Source organism: Argiope bruennichi, chromosome 4, assembly GCF_947563725.1.
Source record: "Argiope bruennichi chromosome 4, qqArgBrue1.1, whole genome shotgun sequence".
In the NCBI taxonomy this organism is placed as follows: Eukaryota; Metazoa; Arthropoda; class Arachnida; order Araneae; family Araneidae; genus Argiope; species Argiope bruennichi.
Window position 1 is genome coordinate 54,390,901 of NC_079154.1, and position 18,889 is coordinate 54,409,789.

General features: G+C 30.7%; 1 protein-coding gene and 1 non-coding gene across 2 annotated transcripts in view; one reads left to right on the forward strand and one right to left on the reverse strand.

Annotated features, from left to right (window-relative positions):
- The window catches only part of LOC129966265 (cell adhesion molecule Dscam2-like), a 217,908-nt gene that overhangs the window by 174,715 nt on the left and 24,304 nt on the right, over window positions 1-18,889 (reverse strand). The window lies entirely within an intron of this gene.
- Trnag-gcc (transfer RNA glycine (anticodon GCC)) lies at window positions 1,398-1,468 on the forward strand. The gene has a single exon. It is a non-coding gene; the product is annotated as a tRNA-Gly (tRNA).

Below are 18,889 nucleotides of genomic sequence, written 5' to 3' on the forward strand. Positions count from 1 at the left end.
TGTTGTACCTTTATTTGTATATTATTATAATTTCTAAAATTTAAAAATACTTAAATACATCTCGAATCCAGGCAATATTAAATATATGCACGAGAATATTAATATATAGAGCAAGAATATAATATAAGAACTATAATATAAGAACTTAAATGCTATCGTTCGCCAAATGGGTAAGGTCTGAACTTCTAGGAACATCAAAAAATACATTTATTTTATTTAAAAATGAGTAATGGTGAAGTTAATGTTTTCTTTCGAACATTTGACACCTCTTCTCTACCATTATCTTTCCGGTTTCCGAGAATATCTTTTTCCCAGTGATCACTTCAAATCAGTTTTGAAAGTATATATCAGGAATTCGGAATATGGGAATAGAATCATTTAGTTTCGCAAGTAAAAATAATTACTCCAATGATAAACATTACCAACATAAAAATAATTCCATTTGCCATTTTCCGAGAATTTTAAAGCCTGACTAACATATTTTTAAAATTCCGAAATCTAAGCTTCATCAAAACTGACTGTCAATAGCAAAACTCAACCAAATCTGAACATTATTGTACATCGATCATTTTTATTTGCGTATGATTTGTTACTAATTCTACATCTATGGAGAAAACAGAGGAACATAAAGAAAAGTTTTTTTCCCCCAATGATTTAAAAGCTTCAAACCTTGTTTCATATCTAGCTCTGAGACTTTAAATTGTGCATATCATACAACCAATAATCGATCACCCAAATGTTATGGTATGTTATCAATAATTTTAAATTTAATTCTATTAAAAATTTTTAGATTAGACGAAGAAATTTTTATAAAAAATTTGTTTTAGTATGTTATATTTATTGAGCCGCGAAGATATTTATTATGTGCCAGGAATTGGACAAGCCAAAAATGCCTTCGGCTTATTTTCACTTCATTCAGGGTTTGGTTTTCTTCTCAAACAAGTAAAAATTCATATTAAGACTACTCAGTGTTTCTCCAACTAATATAAACTATTTTGTTTAACAAATTATATTGAGTAGAAATACTCAAGGAAATATTAATATTTAGCAGTAAGTGTTTTCATTGTTATTTTGCGTAAGGCATTTTTTTTCTCCCATTTTATTTTGCATCATGATAATTCTAACCAATATTATTTAGAAAAGTAATAATTTATTTTAATGGAAATGTCGAGCAAAACAAACACCTGTTGATTTTGAAGGTGCCTTTATGTTAATAATCTTTATTATAATATGTAGAAAGTCAAAGACTGCTTGATATATTTGTTTGATCATCAGGGAAAGTCGTGAGACAGGTGACCCATTAAATAGCTTCATGCGTCACTGATTTTATGAAATCACTCATTTGCATTCTGACTGGAATCTCAGCAACAGTTATTATATAAGGATGAGTTACCGAAGCATCGGTGGTTCAGTGGTAGAATGCTCGCCTGCCACGCGGGCGGCCCGGGTTCGATTCCCGGCCGATGCAATGCTTGATTTTAGATCTCGCAGACGCTTAGTTGAAGGAACAATCGCAGATGACATTATTTTAGAAACCTTGCGGTTGTTCCAGTTTGAAGAGGATGAGGTTTGACACTAGAAATGCACTCTTAATTGCCACTTAAGCGAAGTATCGGTGGTTCAGTGGTACTAGAATGCTCCCCTGCTCACGGGCGACCCGGGTTCGATTCCCGGCCGATGTAGTCGTTTTCATTTTAGATTCATCTGAAACCTTCAATTGTAAACACAAAATAACCATCTTTATGTATAAAACCCTAACGTATATTGGACTGAAATCATTCATATTATTTATTGTTGAATCGCAACAGTCAAATGTAAAGAAATTTCCTTACGATTTAATTTATGTACATTTATCGATTTGATTTACTTGATGCAGTTGGCAACATCAATGACATTATATTCTAAATTTGCTTTATTCAACAGGCTATAATGAATGTTATTTAGAATTTTTCTTAGAATTGGTCAATTTAGTCTCGTTTCTTTTTGTCTATGTTTGCTAAAAAGAGACATATGAGCAATTCTAGTTCATTCTTTTCCCCAGGAAAGATGTAGAATTCACGTATGAAGGAGCATTTCGACAGAGCGCAACGTTTATCTTTCCGAAAGAGTGATCAGAGAAAAGTAAATATTATTCCTGATATTGATAGAAATTGTTTAAAAACTTAGAATACTTTGTTACGTAAAGTGATTAAAATTTTGATGTAGAGTATATTTCATAGATAGATCAAAAAGTTGAAAACGAAAGGGTTAAAGAAAAAGGTTAACTCTCTGACTACGTAATTTTTTAAAATCACTATTTAGATGCAATATTTGCAAATAACTTCAAATATTTTTCAAACAAAATGAACTGTTACCATATCTTACATGATAATATGATCTAATAAAAATATGCAATCGTAAAAATAAACACTCTAAACTGCGAAAAACGCGGGATGCTGTAGAAAATGGATTGATTGCCAACCCGTGGGATACGCAGCTGGAGGGTTAAGGCGAAGCAAGAAGTTTGAAAGTCGAAATTGATTGATGATTATTATTGCACTTGTTCAATAGGTTTTCTCCATGAGGTTGAGTATTTCAAACAATGCAAGAGAATGTTTAATATCCTTTTCTTGATTATAAATGTGGATTGTCATAATTTATACTATGATAGAACAGGAATAATAGCCATTTAGGTAATAAGATATATGTTGTCCTATCTTCTATCTTTAAACCATTGAGTAAGGGATAAAACAAAAGGAATATCACCTAGATTTTTTTTTTATTTTCGCTGTTTGGTACTTATTTTGTAGCAGGATTCTTCGATAACATTTAGATAATATCTTCCATGACAATCCATTCTAAACATGGGGGACTTTTTTTTTTTTGAGAGAACCAAAGACTTTTCAAACGGAGAAATATATGAATATCCTGGAACCCAAATCAATACTATTTTTTAATATAGTTTTGTTCCTACTAAGCTATTCTATAAATAACTCTCAATAATTTGAAAGATAAGCTTTTCAATTCTTGCAGGGGAGATTATCTTTCATAACAGTATTTTTTGGGGGGAAGGGGATGAAATGGAATAATCAATAGCAGAGCAGATTGCTTAAGCTTCAGCTTTAAAGATCGAATTGATGAGGTAAATTATTCTATAAACGAAGAAATGTAGCTTTGATGTGCCTGAGTTAGATGTAAAAAAATGCATGCATTTGCAGCAGAGACAAAATAATATGAAATTATTTAAGAGTATTGTGAAAGATAACTTTTGTAATACAAGTAAGCTGAACCTTCTGTTGAACATTAAATTCGGTAGAATATAGTTTGCAAAATTTAATCCATCAGACAGCAGAATCAATAAAATATATAATTTCGCTTAGTGAAATATCCAGTTTTCTAAACATATTGGAGACAGCAACTTCATTCTCTTTTTTTCCCTTGGTTTATCAATTGAATATTGTTAGAACTTTATTGATAGATATGTGATTGAGTTCCACTTAGGATTTACTTATTAAACAACCGTAGTGTATTTCTGGAATTTTCTGAAGAAAACTCTCCGTACTACAGATTTCTTGATAATATTGTAAAACCCTTTATTTAAGCCAAGTAGACCATGGAAGAAAGCCGATTCTGAGAACTATGGCTTGAACGGTATTGCTAGCTTTGAAATGGGTTTGGGAAAATTTATTTTCATAAAGAATAAACAGGAAATACTGTTATTGGATGTATTGATAAGGTCCTTTGTTTTGGTCAATGCTTTTTTTTGGGGGGGGTGAGGGGTGAGAGGGGATAGATTGTCTCTAACGAATTTATTTTGAATTTTTAAAATTTCATCCCATTTTTATTTATTTTGGAAAAAGCCATTGCTAAATATTTAAGTTTGTTTACAAGGTCTCTTTAGCCTTGTTTATAATCTTACGTGAAGAAGTTCAAAGGGAAATAATGCAATTCAATTCACCTTAACTGAAATGAATTCAGGAAGAAATATAACTTTAAAATCAAATAATGGAGATTAGTTGTTATAATAATTTTTTTGTGTATTTGCTGAGTGAGAAATTGCACATTAATTCACTCTCTTTTTAAAATGCACAATAGTTAAAGAAGCTCGTAAAACTTGATCCTGACAAAGTATCATGTTTTAGAGTCAACGCTTCTCATTTTAGAATTAACTTTAAAATCCTTTTTTAATAATCCGCATTTATAGAAAAGTGTGGAATATTTACAAAAACATTTTAACTAACAGAAGTTTATCAATACAGTCATGAAGTAATTAAACAATTGCCAATATTCGTGAAAGGAATGAAGATAGATATCGTTTATTGTCTCATTTTAAACATAACAAATGATAATGAAAGCAATTAATGTTAGTCTGAAAAAATGCTGCTTTCACATTGGTTGACAATAGATGTTTACATAAGTATTCATTTACTTTAAGGACGGTTGAACAATAGTTTTATGATGATTGTTAAATGAATTCTTTATAAACAAGGTGCAACAAAGGAGGGATTTTTACTTTCTTAAATATGCAAAGGAAGCTTTTGTAATTGTTCAAAAATGAATCTATTGATTCTGATACTCTGCGTTTTGTACCTTCTTCAGAAGAAAAAAGTCATCTTTAATATTATATTTGCATATTCGTTTGACTAATAAATAATAAATGAATAAAATAACTGAAATGCTTTCAGTTTGTGAACATAACTGAAAAATATAAAACGCTGAAATTTGGCATGCGGTTCTAGTACTGAAAGTGCAAAATTTTAGTTAAATTAGGCCAATTAGGCAATTGTGTGTGTGTGTGTGTGTGTGTGTGTGTGTGTGTGTGTGTGTGTGTGTGTGTGTGTGTGTGTGAAATGAATTTAAATTCATTCATTTTATCAGTCACACACTCCCGCGCTACTGTCCCTTTCTTGACTTCATCACCTTTAAGCCGTGGGGCTGGAACAGTTATGTGGTGGTTAGAAGCATAAAAATATGCATTCTGAATTTATATGCCTGTTTGTTGCATTCACATACAAATGTATACAATAATTTACATATACGTTCCCACCCCTGTTCAAGAAAAAGGTTGCATACATTTTCAATTTTCGTATTTACCACTTTCCCAAACAAAAATAATGAATGCATTTATTAATGCCGATGTTATCGTGGACTAATTAAATATAAAATTTTGAACGACAATGGAAGTCTGAAAAAAAAGTATCATTCAAAATTAGATAACGATTTTTTTTTTTTAATTTCAAGCTGACAACAGAATTGTTTTCTTCAGATAAGTTTCTGAAATTATCGCGATAAATTCCAAAAAAAAAAAAAAAATTAAGGTCAATCTAGTATATGTAACTGCACAACTACTATAAGAATTAATTTTAATTACATATTACAAATAGCATCCTTGAAAGGAAGAAGCGTATGAGAAAAATTTTTCCTAATAGCTATTACATTAAGGAATTATTGCCTTCATCAATAAGCATTCTAACAGTGGTCAGTTTTAAGGATAAATGTGATCGTTCTTTATTTGAACTATTTTTAGATAGATTCCTATAGGAAAACTACCTATTGCAATGGTTCTCATGACAAGACTTCAGGAAAATTTCTTCAGTTCATTACCGATCATGATCCCTAGAACCTAACACTACTCTTCGTACAAATGTTTATACATGCGTATAACGCTTTGTCCATGTTATCTTTTGAACAAGATAATTACAGTAACTTTGTTTGAATTTTAATTAGCTTGGACTATGTTGTTAAAAATGCAAAAATCTCGAAGGATGGCCTATCCAGCTCAAAGGAATGAAAATGGTGGGGAGTTGAAATTTTCATTTCGCTATAGCTTTTTTTAATATTGAATATAGAAAAATAAATCCAATTATCCAAGTTAGCGCCTCGTTAAGGCAAACAACTTTTGTGTTTAAAATTTTTCGATAATTGATCTTAGAAGTTAGGGGCTAAAATGTCATTTTTTAGCCTTAATTTTGTCTGTTTATAACATCAACAATTTATACTGCCAGATAGTAACTCAGATGTAAAGAAATCTACATTTGACTTCCTCCAGTTTACCGAGATGAATATTTATTTTTATAAAGAGATTGATAAGGGTGGTGACATTTATTTAATAAAAACATGCTGTTGAATATTTATTTACTCTATGTACATATCTTTTAAGATGGTTGAAAGCTTTCATCCATTTAAAAAAGGCTGAACGTCAACTCTTTTTAAGAAAATCGCGGAGGTCTTCCCCTTCCATCTTGAATACAAGTTTTTTTGCAGATAAGAAAGATGCCTCTAACTGATGAGACAAAATATGGACCTCAGGCAAACAAACCCGGACTGAATACACAAAACTGGACGTAAATTTTAAACCCAGCCAGCCGGATAAGCGTGTAACAGCCTCCTTTCAGGAAGAGATTTTCGTATAAATCAGATTTTAAGAGAGGCAATTACTGTCAAAGAGCTGCTAATGGAGGACCCTCCAGGGTAACTTGGGGCGGCGGAGGGATTCATCGATTTTGAAAGATCCATCAAAGTGAAACGATAACGCAGGGGTGGGCCACTGGGAGATCTCCGCTGCCTAATTATTTGGTGGAAACTTTTCGGTTGGTAAGATGAAGACGCCAGGGGTTGATTCTGATGAGGAGAGCAAATATTTGAAGGATGAATTTTAGAGAGGGGATGGCGCCAAAGGGTTGCTCGTTTGGGATTGATTTATTGGAAATTTCCACAGGGTGTGAGATGAGTGGAGTTCTTGAAGGAAGTTGCAGATTAATTGCGTGTGAAGAAGAGGCATGGAAAGCATCTGATGTTTCAAAAAGAATGGGAAATCTCAAGTGTTTTAGAGACAGGATTGATAAAACTCATGGATGTAATTATATAATATAAGAATGAAATATACTGATATATATTTCAGACTGGATAAAAATGTAATTGAAAGACGTATTGAAATTCCCATATGTCAGAAACTTTGACACCTGATTTTTGAAAACTTGTCGACTAAATTGGAATCTCTAACTATCGATATTATTTTATTTGTCTCCTGTCTTATTCTATTTTAGATTTGAATTTTTACCATTTGTTCTTATTTTCTATTTTCAGTTTTTAAACTTCCCTTTTTCACTATCTGCTATGAAATTCCACTTTTTGGCATTCTGAAGCATCTAAATGTAAATGAACCGGCTGCCAGTGCACAGCTTTTCTCTTTGGCGGCCTATGATCTTCTTTGGTGCTGTCTTTTCCGATTGTTGCACGTTTCACACATAGGCATCTTATATTTGGAAAGATCCACCATTGTGTCCCACATATCGTGTCGTTTTTACTGTAAAACATATTTTGATCGAATTTTCCTTGTTTAATTCTCAGAGTCCGCCTTTTTAATTCATCGTCCTTAGCTTTATCTGACTTGGTGGGTTAGATATATCATCCAAATATTTTCATATTTTAAAATGTTATTCTTTTTTTATACATGCATCTAATTGTTAATATCGTTGGTTTTAATTTATGTGGCAGCCTTTGAATAAACGTTCTTTTTTTTTCTCTTTTTTTTCTAACTTTCGTTTTTGAATAAAATTTGCACATTTTATTTTTTTAAATTTTTAATTGAATTTTATATAATCATTGTCACTTTATCAAAGTCTGCATTTTTTTGAGTAGCTAATTTTATATTTTAATTAACCCATTTTATAATAACTTAAGCTATATGTTTGTCGTAGTATGGCCAAGAATGGACCTTGCATTAAAAAAAAAACACCAAACCAACAACAACAATATCCGAATGGGTTATTTCGTGACTGCGCGGCTGTTCCTTTTTGACTTCGGCTTGGTTGAATATTTTGATATTGTATTACACTAATGTAAGAAAAATTGTTGGATAAAACCACGTAGCTGTTAAAATTAACAATTTTGCTAAAAAACAGACACTTTTTTCCCCAAAAGAAATAGCCACAGTCAGAATAAATTTTGGAAAAGAAAGGAATTTTTGTATAAAAGACAAATTGAATGTCATTTTACTCTCCTATCTTCGGCAACATAAAGATTGCATCTCATTATTTATAGAGCTTGGTAGGCGACACTTTACAGAGAGGAATAGAAATAGAAATTTTCTTTATTGTAAAGGCACAGAGTGCTCTGACGGTCAGTAATCTTACTTTTTTACTTTGACAGAACAGAAAGAAGCTCTTAGACGTGAAATTAAATACTCTTTAGCGCACTTGTTGCATTCGATACCTTTGCACGTGTGACCCATCTTTTATTTGGTTTTCGCTCTATTGGAATGAATACGGAAAATGCTGTTACTCAAAAGTCAATAAGCATATGATTAATCATTTTTGAAACATATTTTTACTTTTTTGTATATGGAGAAAGTATAGTAATTTCCAAAAAATGCAAACCCAAGATTTTGTCCAATCACCACGTTTTAGACCCGAATTCGAAAAACACATTTTTTGAAAATGTCCGTCTGTCTGTCACAAAGATAACTCAACATGTTTAGCTAGACAGAAGAAATTCGGTATATCGTCTTTATTTCAAATTTGCAGATTTATTGCAAATTTTCATCAAAATCCGTTCAGTTGTCCAGTGTCAAATGTCCATTGTTCAAATATTTTAACATTATAATAACAAACCGAAGAGAGGCGGATAAATAAAATTCAGTACTCATGTATCTATATTATAGATTTAACATCTATAATATAGACATTTGTCAATAGTTTGAATCAAATCGAATAGCGAGTCGACCGTCGATCTGAACTTTCAGAAATACATAAACGCGATAATTTAAAAACGCAGTGACGTAAATATATCAAATGTGGTACAGGGTTTTTTGATTACAAGATGCAGAATTGTGACAAGTTTTTGTTTCAAATCATAAGAGAAAAATGATTCTAAAACACAAATTCGGTTTTTGAATATTATTAATGCATGCCGGTGATTAATCGCCAAATAACTTCGCCAAAATGACATGATAGATTCAATAAACAAGTTAAATTCACGCAAATTTTAAAATTTCGTAACTATTGTAAGCCAATACCGTGCAAGGCGTTCTCTGCATGAAAAGGGTATTAGAGAGTATGTGAGAAATTTTGGGGAAACCACTTCCGCTGCTTTTTACTTTCTTTTCTGGTTTCCCTTTTGTAAAATTGGCTAAGATAATAAATTAGATGAGTAATATTGAAATTTTATCTTGTTACCTATGATTTGTTCTATATCTTTTGGAAAAATTAACATTAATTTGATTTATTCACCAAATTCATGGCTTAATTGTATAAATGGTCAACTGAGTAATCAGTTTTTTTAATGCATTTAATTTCCATTATCTTAGAAGATGCATTTGAGCAAGCGTCTTCTATTGATGAGTTTTTGAATCACCTAATATCTGTTTAAAAATCATATTCTTCATAATATTTGGAATAACTTAATAAAAGCTGCGATTCATTAATATATTTTCTTATGAATTTTTTAAACTTTATTAATTTTATGGTCATTCTGTAATTAGACTTCTTTACAAAATTATTAACGATTAAAACCAACTTAGACTTTTATATAGAAAATGCAAAAAAATAAGCAGTGTTTAAAGATCTAATAACTATAAATATTTGAATTAATTGAATTTTTATTTCTACCGAAGACCGAGAAAAAAATCATGACAGTAGAGACAAATCTGAAAATATTCCATGTACAAATAACTTCAATAACGCGTTGTATTACAATTGATATAAAATAATCAATTGTATTTTATATCAATACAATTCAAATTAATTAATGATCAAATTTATTAAATTTTTCTATATATTCTGTCAATTACATTAGATAATAAATTTTTAATTTATCCGTTTAGTAATAGATAATAAGATAGTATATTATTAATTTATCCATTTGATTCTGGAGTTTCTATTTCGTCTAATATGGAGTCATGTTTAATCTATTATCCGGATAATCAACTTATAATCAACACGATTCGCATAGATGTGGTTCGTCATATCCGACTAACAGGTTAAAAGGAAAATAATAAAAATAGTTTCTGCGAATACTCTTTTAATGGTATACTAAAAACCAGAAAATTTTTTATCGAAATATAAAGAGGGAAAAAATAGTTAAATCAATAAGTACTAACAGAAATATTCATCGTAAATTAGAATTTTAATAACATTTATATTTCGAATTTTTTTTATGAATTTTTGTCTTTATTTAGGTGATTTATTTATTTTTTTAAATATGTTTTCAGTAAAAGTCTTACGATTTATTTTTGCTTTTACTTTCTACTTTTTCTTACACCAGTAAAAGCGTATTTTAAAAACAATTTTATTTTTATCTATTTTTCTATCTGTAATATATCTATTGTAAATACCAAGGGATCTTTTTGTCTATTTTTTTCACTAATTTTAGCATTAGCTGGCACTCCTCATATGGAATGAAAATTTTACAAATTTAACCGATTAATTGATAATTAACTTTTGAAAGTATTGAAACAGTTTATTCTTGTCAGAAGCCTTCAGCTTGATAAAATACCAGAAATCTAGCGTATAAGGAATTGAACAAAAATTCTAATTTTACAAACAAGAAAAGAAGTTAAATAAACATATAAAAAGATTTAATTGGTTCATTCGTTTTCGGCATTTCAACCTTATTAGCAAAAAATCAGTATTACTAAAGATATATAGTTTTGAGTATAACATTTTAAACCAGCTGACACTTCCATAAAACTGAAATGGCTCTGAAACAAATATCGTTTGCATACTCTTTTGCTGAAAACATCCTTTCAACAACCATGCGACGCATTAAATTTGAAAGCAGGTACCCGCGAGCGCAAAGGTTGGAAAACGCTGTTGCTTCGGTGGCCCAGAGAAAAATCGATTTCTGCCTCGCCTGAAAGTAGCTGGGCCCTTTGCAACATCCTGGGAACTTGATCCCTCAGGTTTGAAAAATAGCTCTCGCTGCCCCCTTATCTTTCAGCGGCGAAACTAAAGCAATAAAGAAACTTTCGTTTCGAAGCATCATTAGTTGGAAGTTTAAAATATATAGTGAGGTAGGTCTCTGGGATTCTGGGAAGTTTCAGATAACAGTTCTTTACCTTAAAGGTGAGTGCTTAGGGGATGGTCTGAATAGGCGATGATGAGGTTAACGATAACGAATAACATTCATCATCAGGTAGTATTGTAGGGTTTAAAGTAATAATTTATGATTTTAAAAAAAGAATGGAACCGCCCCCTAAGAGATAAGATTATATGGAAGAAAAACTAATGAATAAGAAGCACTCTTGGGAGCCTGATTATCGAATAGTCAAAGTGCGCAACTGCCTGTGACACCACGGACCCTGCGACCTCGAAAATTCGATATATATTGTGTGTGTGTGTGTGTGTGTGTGTGTGTGTGTGTGTGTGTGTGTGTGTGTGTGTGTGTGTGTGTGTGTGTGTGTGTGTGTGTGTGTGTGTGTGTGTGTGTGTGTGTGTGTGTGTGTGTGTGTGTGTGTGTGTGTGTGTGTGTGTGTGTGTGTGTGTGTGTGTGTGTGTGTGTGTGTGTGTGTGTGTGTGTGTGTGTGTGTGTGTGTGTGTGTGTGTGTGTGTGTGTGTGTGTGTGTGTGTGTGTGTGTGTGTGTGTGTGTGTGTGTGTGTGTGTGTGTGTGTGTGACACTAGCAATTTCTTAGCCGAAGAGAGAGATGACACTTCCGAAATTTAAATTTTGCTTTATTCCCTTTCGGTAGGCATAATTTATATACAAGCAAGTAGCGACAAAGTACGTCTACATCAAAACACAAGAGCGAAAAGAGGCAACGAAATATTTATCCCCATGATAATATACTGCGAGATTTTGATATGAATTTACTCGCGTCGATTTTGGTAAGTTAATTATAAAGATCTTTTTAAAAAAATTTGTTTAGATCAATAAATTATTATCCCTTCACTCAGAGAATGGGAACTTGTCGATTTCAGCAATTTTACAGAGCTTCTGTTGCATTAATTAATGAAAAAAGGTGTAATTTCATCAGGATATAAGAGAACATTATGGAAGGAAATTAATAAATTAAAATAAAAAAAATAGGAAATTAATCAGGATTTAATTTAATTTAGAGATATTATTATATACATATATGTAAACATGTTTTAGCAGTTCGTGACCGGATCGAAGAAAAATTTTTAATTTTAAAATTCCCATTTATTTAACCACATAAGTCATAATTTACTGCAAAGAATCAGCGGTAAGAAATATGGCAGTCTACATCTCGACACAAGAGCAGAAGAGACAGAAAATTTTCTCTTCGATCGTTTTACTAGGAGATTTTGATAGGGATTTCTTTGACACGTGTCAATTTAGGCAAGGGAAATTTAGGTATCTTTAAAATAATTTTGTAAGTATTAGGGATTTATATCCCTTTGCTCGGAGCATCGGAAATGCTGAGTCCAGCAGTTTTATAGAGGGTGCGTGTAGAATTAATTAAATAAAAAAGTGGGAATTGGTTCAAGAAATAAGAGAACATTTTAGAATGAAGTTAATATGGTTTAAATTAAGATGAAAATTAGGAAATTAACTAGGTTTTAAGTCGTATTTTAAAATATCATCACATATATATCTTAATATATATAAATTACGTGTCACGTTGTTTGTCCGCGATGGACTCCTAAACTACTAAACCGATTTTAATCAAATTTGCACACCGTGTGCAGTTTGATCTAACTTAAGAGATAGGATAGCCCTTTTTTTGAATTTTTAATTATTAATTAAAAACTAACTTTCCCGCTAAAAAAATCTTCATTTTCCCCACCGTCAAATGAGTACGGCTTCAGTTTTTTTTCCCCAACAGTATTGAGGCTGGGCTTAAGATTTTTCGACTGATTATTTGAAACGATTCTATTTATTTTCTTAATGTTTGATGCATTTAAAACTAAACATTGTTAATTAATCGTTCTGATCATAATGAATCTGAGAAAATTTTGTTGACAAATTCTTGAGATATTACATTAATTAAGATATTCTTTAGTGCCCATAAAGTTTAAACGCTCAGTGACTCTATTATCAGTAATCATATTATTAAAAAAAATGCTTTGTTTCAGTAAAAAATATTATTATATTAATTGCAGATTAATCCTTTCCACTTTAATTTATAGTATAAATTCTACGGGAACTAACAGAAAATTAGAGAGATACATGTTACGTTATGACTGAAGGCGTTTATAATATTATGAGAGAATTATATGACTATCAAAATTTGAAGTTTTAAAATATTTTGATGAAGAAGCTATTAAAGTAGGAATTGCATAAAATATTTAATTATTAAAATTTTAACGAACATTAAGATTGGCGAACCGGCTGGTCGCCAAAGGCGGCTAGTATATATATATAATATAAGTTTTTCAAGAGTCTCTCCCTCGAACTGATTGAAATTAAAATTATCGTTTAACTATTAGAACATTTTTCTAATATTCCTAATTATCTTTTCTAAGTTTTATACTATGCTATTTAAAATTTTTAAAAGTATATTTTGATTTGCAGTTTTTAAAAAATGACCGATTCTATTGATAAATAGTATTTAAAACGTATGCGAATTTTTTTTCAGTATTTCATAAAAAATTGCCTTTAAATTTGAATCTTGGATTTTTTTTTTCTTTTCCGTTTTTAAAAGAGAAACATTGATTTTAACTCTCTCGAGGGAAAGGGTAATTAAATGTTTCATCGATTTATCAGAATTTGCAACAAAAAAATTGTTTATCTAGAGAATGAAAATCAATAAAACATATGTGTGTTAACAAATTAGAGGAGAAATGAATCGGGACCCTGGAAATTTTCATTATCTAAGTGCCCCTACAGGGCTTCATTTGGCCGTGGCACTATTTGCTTTCTAACGGTGTTCTGACTGTGTAACATGGAGTTACAATGATGTTTGTTACACCTCCTATTTTAATTGAATATTAAACTTTTAACATCAAACGATCCCACTTTTTTCGTTTATCATATTTAATTCTCTCTGGGTTGCCGATGAAGAAATATTTTAATCTTTTAAACGCTATACTTTTGAAATGAATTTAATTTAATCAACTGTTTTGAGTATTTTTTTTATTTAAGATTTGCTCTTAGCTAGTTGTTTTATTTTTATTTACTTGAGGTTTTATTTCATCTTTTAAAAAGTTAAATAAATTTGCTATAACGTTCCATTTTTAGTTATAGATGGTGCAGTCTAGGCTAACACGGTAAATAAAATCCAAAGCAACCAACCAATATGTATTATTACTTTCTCGTACACAAAATGTACAAGAAGAATGTTTTTCATAACCAATAATTCCAATTCTAAAGAACGCAGAATGGTGAATCTGTACGTTCCAAACCTCTCCGACTCAAAAAAAAAAAATCATTTTTAGAATTGTTTGTTTCCCTGTTGCGTTAGGCTTAAGTTAGGAAAGAAAGATTTACAGAGAATTTTGATGAACGTCAATGGCGTTCGACTTAGACGAACATTAGTGACTTTGGCGAGAAAAATTAAATCTCTGGGATACTTCTAGTGAATTTCTTGTGGCGTCCCGGCCGACATATATAAATCCGAGGAGCTAAAAAAAGACAACCTTCTATCCGGAACTATGTTTCAGGAGCAAGTAAGCAACGGTCGTTGAACAATATAACTATTATTTAATTAGACTAATATAACTAAAATTTAAATAAAGCTATCTATTTGTTGTTATTTTCTACAAATCCTGCTTTTTATATACATCTTAGTTGTGTTTTCCGGAATATTCGTGGAAAAAAAATATCGATTCATTATCCAGCTTGTAGGACTACATTTACCGTACATTCACCGGAAGATTTTTGTAATAGTATATTTAGCATGAAAATGCAAATGCAAAAACGTAATTAGCGAGATGAATTTTCATATACGATCATTTTATATAAAAATTATTCATCAATTACAAATTTTAAACAGCATCTATCTATAGAAAGTCTGTATTTCTGTTCGTCCTCGTCTCTGTGAGCAAGATAATAGAAATAAACAATGATATAAATAAAATCAATCAACGTTTTACAATTAAAATTTAGATATCTATCAAATTTAAATACAGCCTTTCAAACTATTTCTACTAGCGTTTATGAACGAGATAACTTAAAAAAGGAACGATCTAGATGGATGTGATCTTAACTTCAAAATTGTGAAATATATCTAAAGTTGGACTAAATTCGATAAAGAGAGCAAAAGACCTGCCTGTTGTATGTATGTATATGCCAGCACGGTAAAACGAAAAAACAGAAAACAAGATAAATGAAATTCGTTATAGGATTTTGTCACCAAAATTGGAGACTTGAACCAAATTTTGATCTCAATCAGTTCAAATGGAGAATTCCATTGTTTTTAACCTATATCGTAAATCAGTCCTCCAGTTAATGCTGAAGCTTTAAAATACCAGAGAAATCGAATGTTTCAATAGTCGCTTTGTTAAAGTCAGATGCCATAAAGCACTCTTCTTCTTATCAATAATTCATAGGCACTGAGTTCTAAAAGACCTGATTTTAAATTCAAGGCCCCGAGTTTCCTCCAATTAGCGCAGAAGCCCTGCTGACAGCTTGGCACGAACTGTTTGCATTACGGTTTGTTGATCTCACTTGAATAATGGATGCTTGTTCCTTTGAGTGCCCGGAAAGCGACGGGAAAAGAGATTTCTTATTGTATCTCAGGGTTTACTTAAGTAAATATTCCCCGTTCAAGGCTGAATTGGGATTCTTAATTTTACCTTATGAAGTTTGAAAACACAGGCAGATATTTTTACAGCCTCGTTTTCCGAAATACATAAATAAGAATGATTAGAATGATTAGAAATAATTTCCGAAATTTGATGAATTAGAATGGTTTAGATCTGAAAGATAGGACAAAAAACATCAGTACCAAATCTGTCTATCGGTAGGTCCTATGGATTAGTTTGTCAGATGGTTTTTCATCTGTGAATGCGAAATTCTATTCGGAATTACATGGTTATTTCTCAAAAATTGTAGATTTCTGTCAAATTTAGATGAAATCTAGAGAAGGTAGTCTGTCCCCAGCGGGATTGTGAGTAAGGTAATTCTGAAATTTATCAAGATAGATGTTCATATTTTGTAATTACTTCAACAGAATTATAGACCAAATTTGTCACTGCACGTTTGTCTATCGGCCTGTCTATTTGTGTATATTATTGGCGAAAACTCGAAAGCGTCTCAAGTTAGATGAATAAATTCATTTTAAGATTTTTTCAATTAAAATAAAGGTCTAAAAATGAGAAAAAAAAATTCAAGAATTCGAATTTTTTTACAGGGAAATTCGATCTATAACTCTGATACGCTTAGAAACACAATACATAATTCTTCAGCAGTAAAATCATTCATGGCTCTCTACGATTTTTCGACTTGTTAAAAATATTTTATAAAAACTCTCGCCTCGTAGCTGACCAAATTGTTGTATTTATTTTAACGAATAAATATAAATAAATGTTGAGATATCATTAGGATCGCTACTTTCTCCCTCGTCATAGAACGCTGCCATGCAAACATTGCCAAATATAAGACGTAGCGAAACGCATAATAAAGGGTGGTCATCATTTTCCTGGTTACAAAAAAATTATTACAAAAGAGCCATTGAATGTAATAGGGCAAATTTTCTTACTATAAAATAGTCGTATATTCAAGTTTTTTTTTAGTTCAACTAATGCAGAAATAGTGTTTTTACATTCGATTGATATCAAAATGGCGTCAACGGAAGAAAAAGTTCTATGTAAATTCATGGAATTTACATAGAACTTTCATTATTATTCAATGTCAATTTCATTATTATTCAATGTCAATTTGGTGTTGCATAAAAAAAATGTCGCAGTATCAGCTGCAGATATTAATATACTCAGGATCACAGATCTTATATTTAGTGTGGCAGCTGAAGTGTTGAATTTCACATTGAAATTTACTATCGTAAGTAATTTTATAAAAAAAAATATATATAATTATCTTTAGAAAATAGTAAATCAACCATACGTCAAATTATAACAGTTTTTTTACAATATTTTTTTTTGTAATCAAGAAAATACTATGACTACTTAGTACAATATATTTCATTATTCTGTTAAATGGATCACGATTTTTTTATGCAATTTCATAAATAATTTTTACAAATTATTTACCGTCGCCTCTCACCAACATGACATTTATTTTGATAAACAAATAAAAATAATTTTTGAAAATTTATTACACCTAACGCTTCATTGTACTGGGATGCTGTAAATATTATCAGTTCATCCGCTACATTAAGCTGCGCGCTCGTAACATCCGTTTTATGAGGGTTTTAATGACATTCGGAAATTAAAACGTCGTTTATTGCCTTCCTAAAATGAGCTTCCCCTATTTATTTTCGCAGTTTCATGATCATTATGAAAGATAACAGCGTGATCATTGAGCAGCATGAACATCAAGATATATATGTTTATCATGAGATTGACTACAGCATGTTTTTTTTAAAAAAATACAGCTTTAAAAACTACTTTAACATAAAAACTAAAAATAACATGGATATAATTAATTATATTTACTTTTAATAAAAAGAAAGAAAAGTACTTTTTATTCAGTTTCGGCAAAATCATGAAATACCAGTTACGTTTTCATTAAGTACCTTTTACAAATAAGTCACTAGTAATTTATTATAAACAATAACTTCTACAAACTCTTTACAAACCACTATCATTTTAAATTACTTCTTCAAACTAATAATTTAACTATTTTGCTTTCTCTAGGATCTATCTGGAACCTTCAGCTTAAAGAATATTTTGTCCTAATGATTTAATGAAGAATCCACAGAGAACCACCTGAGGTTTTTGAGCATTTTGTGTAATTTTGCTACTAAATATTGCATCTTAATACGATTTAATGTTTATTTATAAGATAAGATGAGATGCAATAATTCGATGCACGTGTGACGCTCGGGTTAGAAGTTAAAAAGCAAACATAAAATTTTTAATGAACCAAAATAAATAATAATGAAAAGTTTCGTACGATTTTTCATATAGACTAATTTCATGTAGCTTTTCAAATGACACTTAAATATGAACAAGTGGAAGTGGTCTCTCCGAAATTTTCTCGCAAAGGTGTTGAAAGTGATGTCCTCCTTCCCACCTCAACCTCTCAATGTAAATGTGGATCGTGGCAACGCCGTAAATGGCAGGAGTGCTCAGATTTTTATTTTTAGGATCCCGCACTTAGTGTTTTTCTTCATAGTATACAGAATTAGAAAGAATATACATTTTGAATGCCAATTTTTCGATGGAATGAAATCAAAATTTGATACACAAAATTGCAGTTTTAAAGATCACATCATATTTTATTAAGTTATTGCGCTTTTAAATTACGCCATTTGCCAGCACGCGAATGCTCACACTAACATAGAATCAAGTCATAAACAGAGATTCAAAGATTGTTACAAATTTCTACTTCAGGACTATGTACTAAAGAGTTTTATCTGAACTGTATACTAAATGAATTTAGATCTTGCGTTTTGTTGTAATAAGGTTCACTATTCTCGGACAGATAGACAAACTTCCTGTGCATGTATTTCATTCAAAATTCGATGGAAATCATTTTGTGTAAAAATTAAAACAATTTTAAGCGTTCAAAGATATGCAGCCAGATATAATTCCAAAAGTGTTTATTTTCGAAAGCAGAAAGTTTAGAAATGTAAAGACTTGTTAAATTCTCGAAATCGTATTCTTTTAATAGTTAGAATTTTTTCTCTTTTTATATTCAATATGAGACAATTTCTCGTTTCGCTTAGATTAAAACCACTTCTTTTAAAACTCTTCTTGACGTTGGGTTTTTAAAAGAAAAAAGATTACTAAAGTTGGAATTTTTCTTTCAACTTTCTCATTTTTTTCCAAATTATGGTATGATATTTGTTCAGTTTAACCAAATGGTAAAGAGAAATAATGCATATTT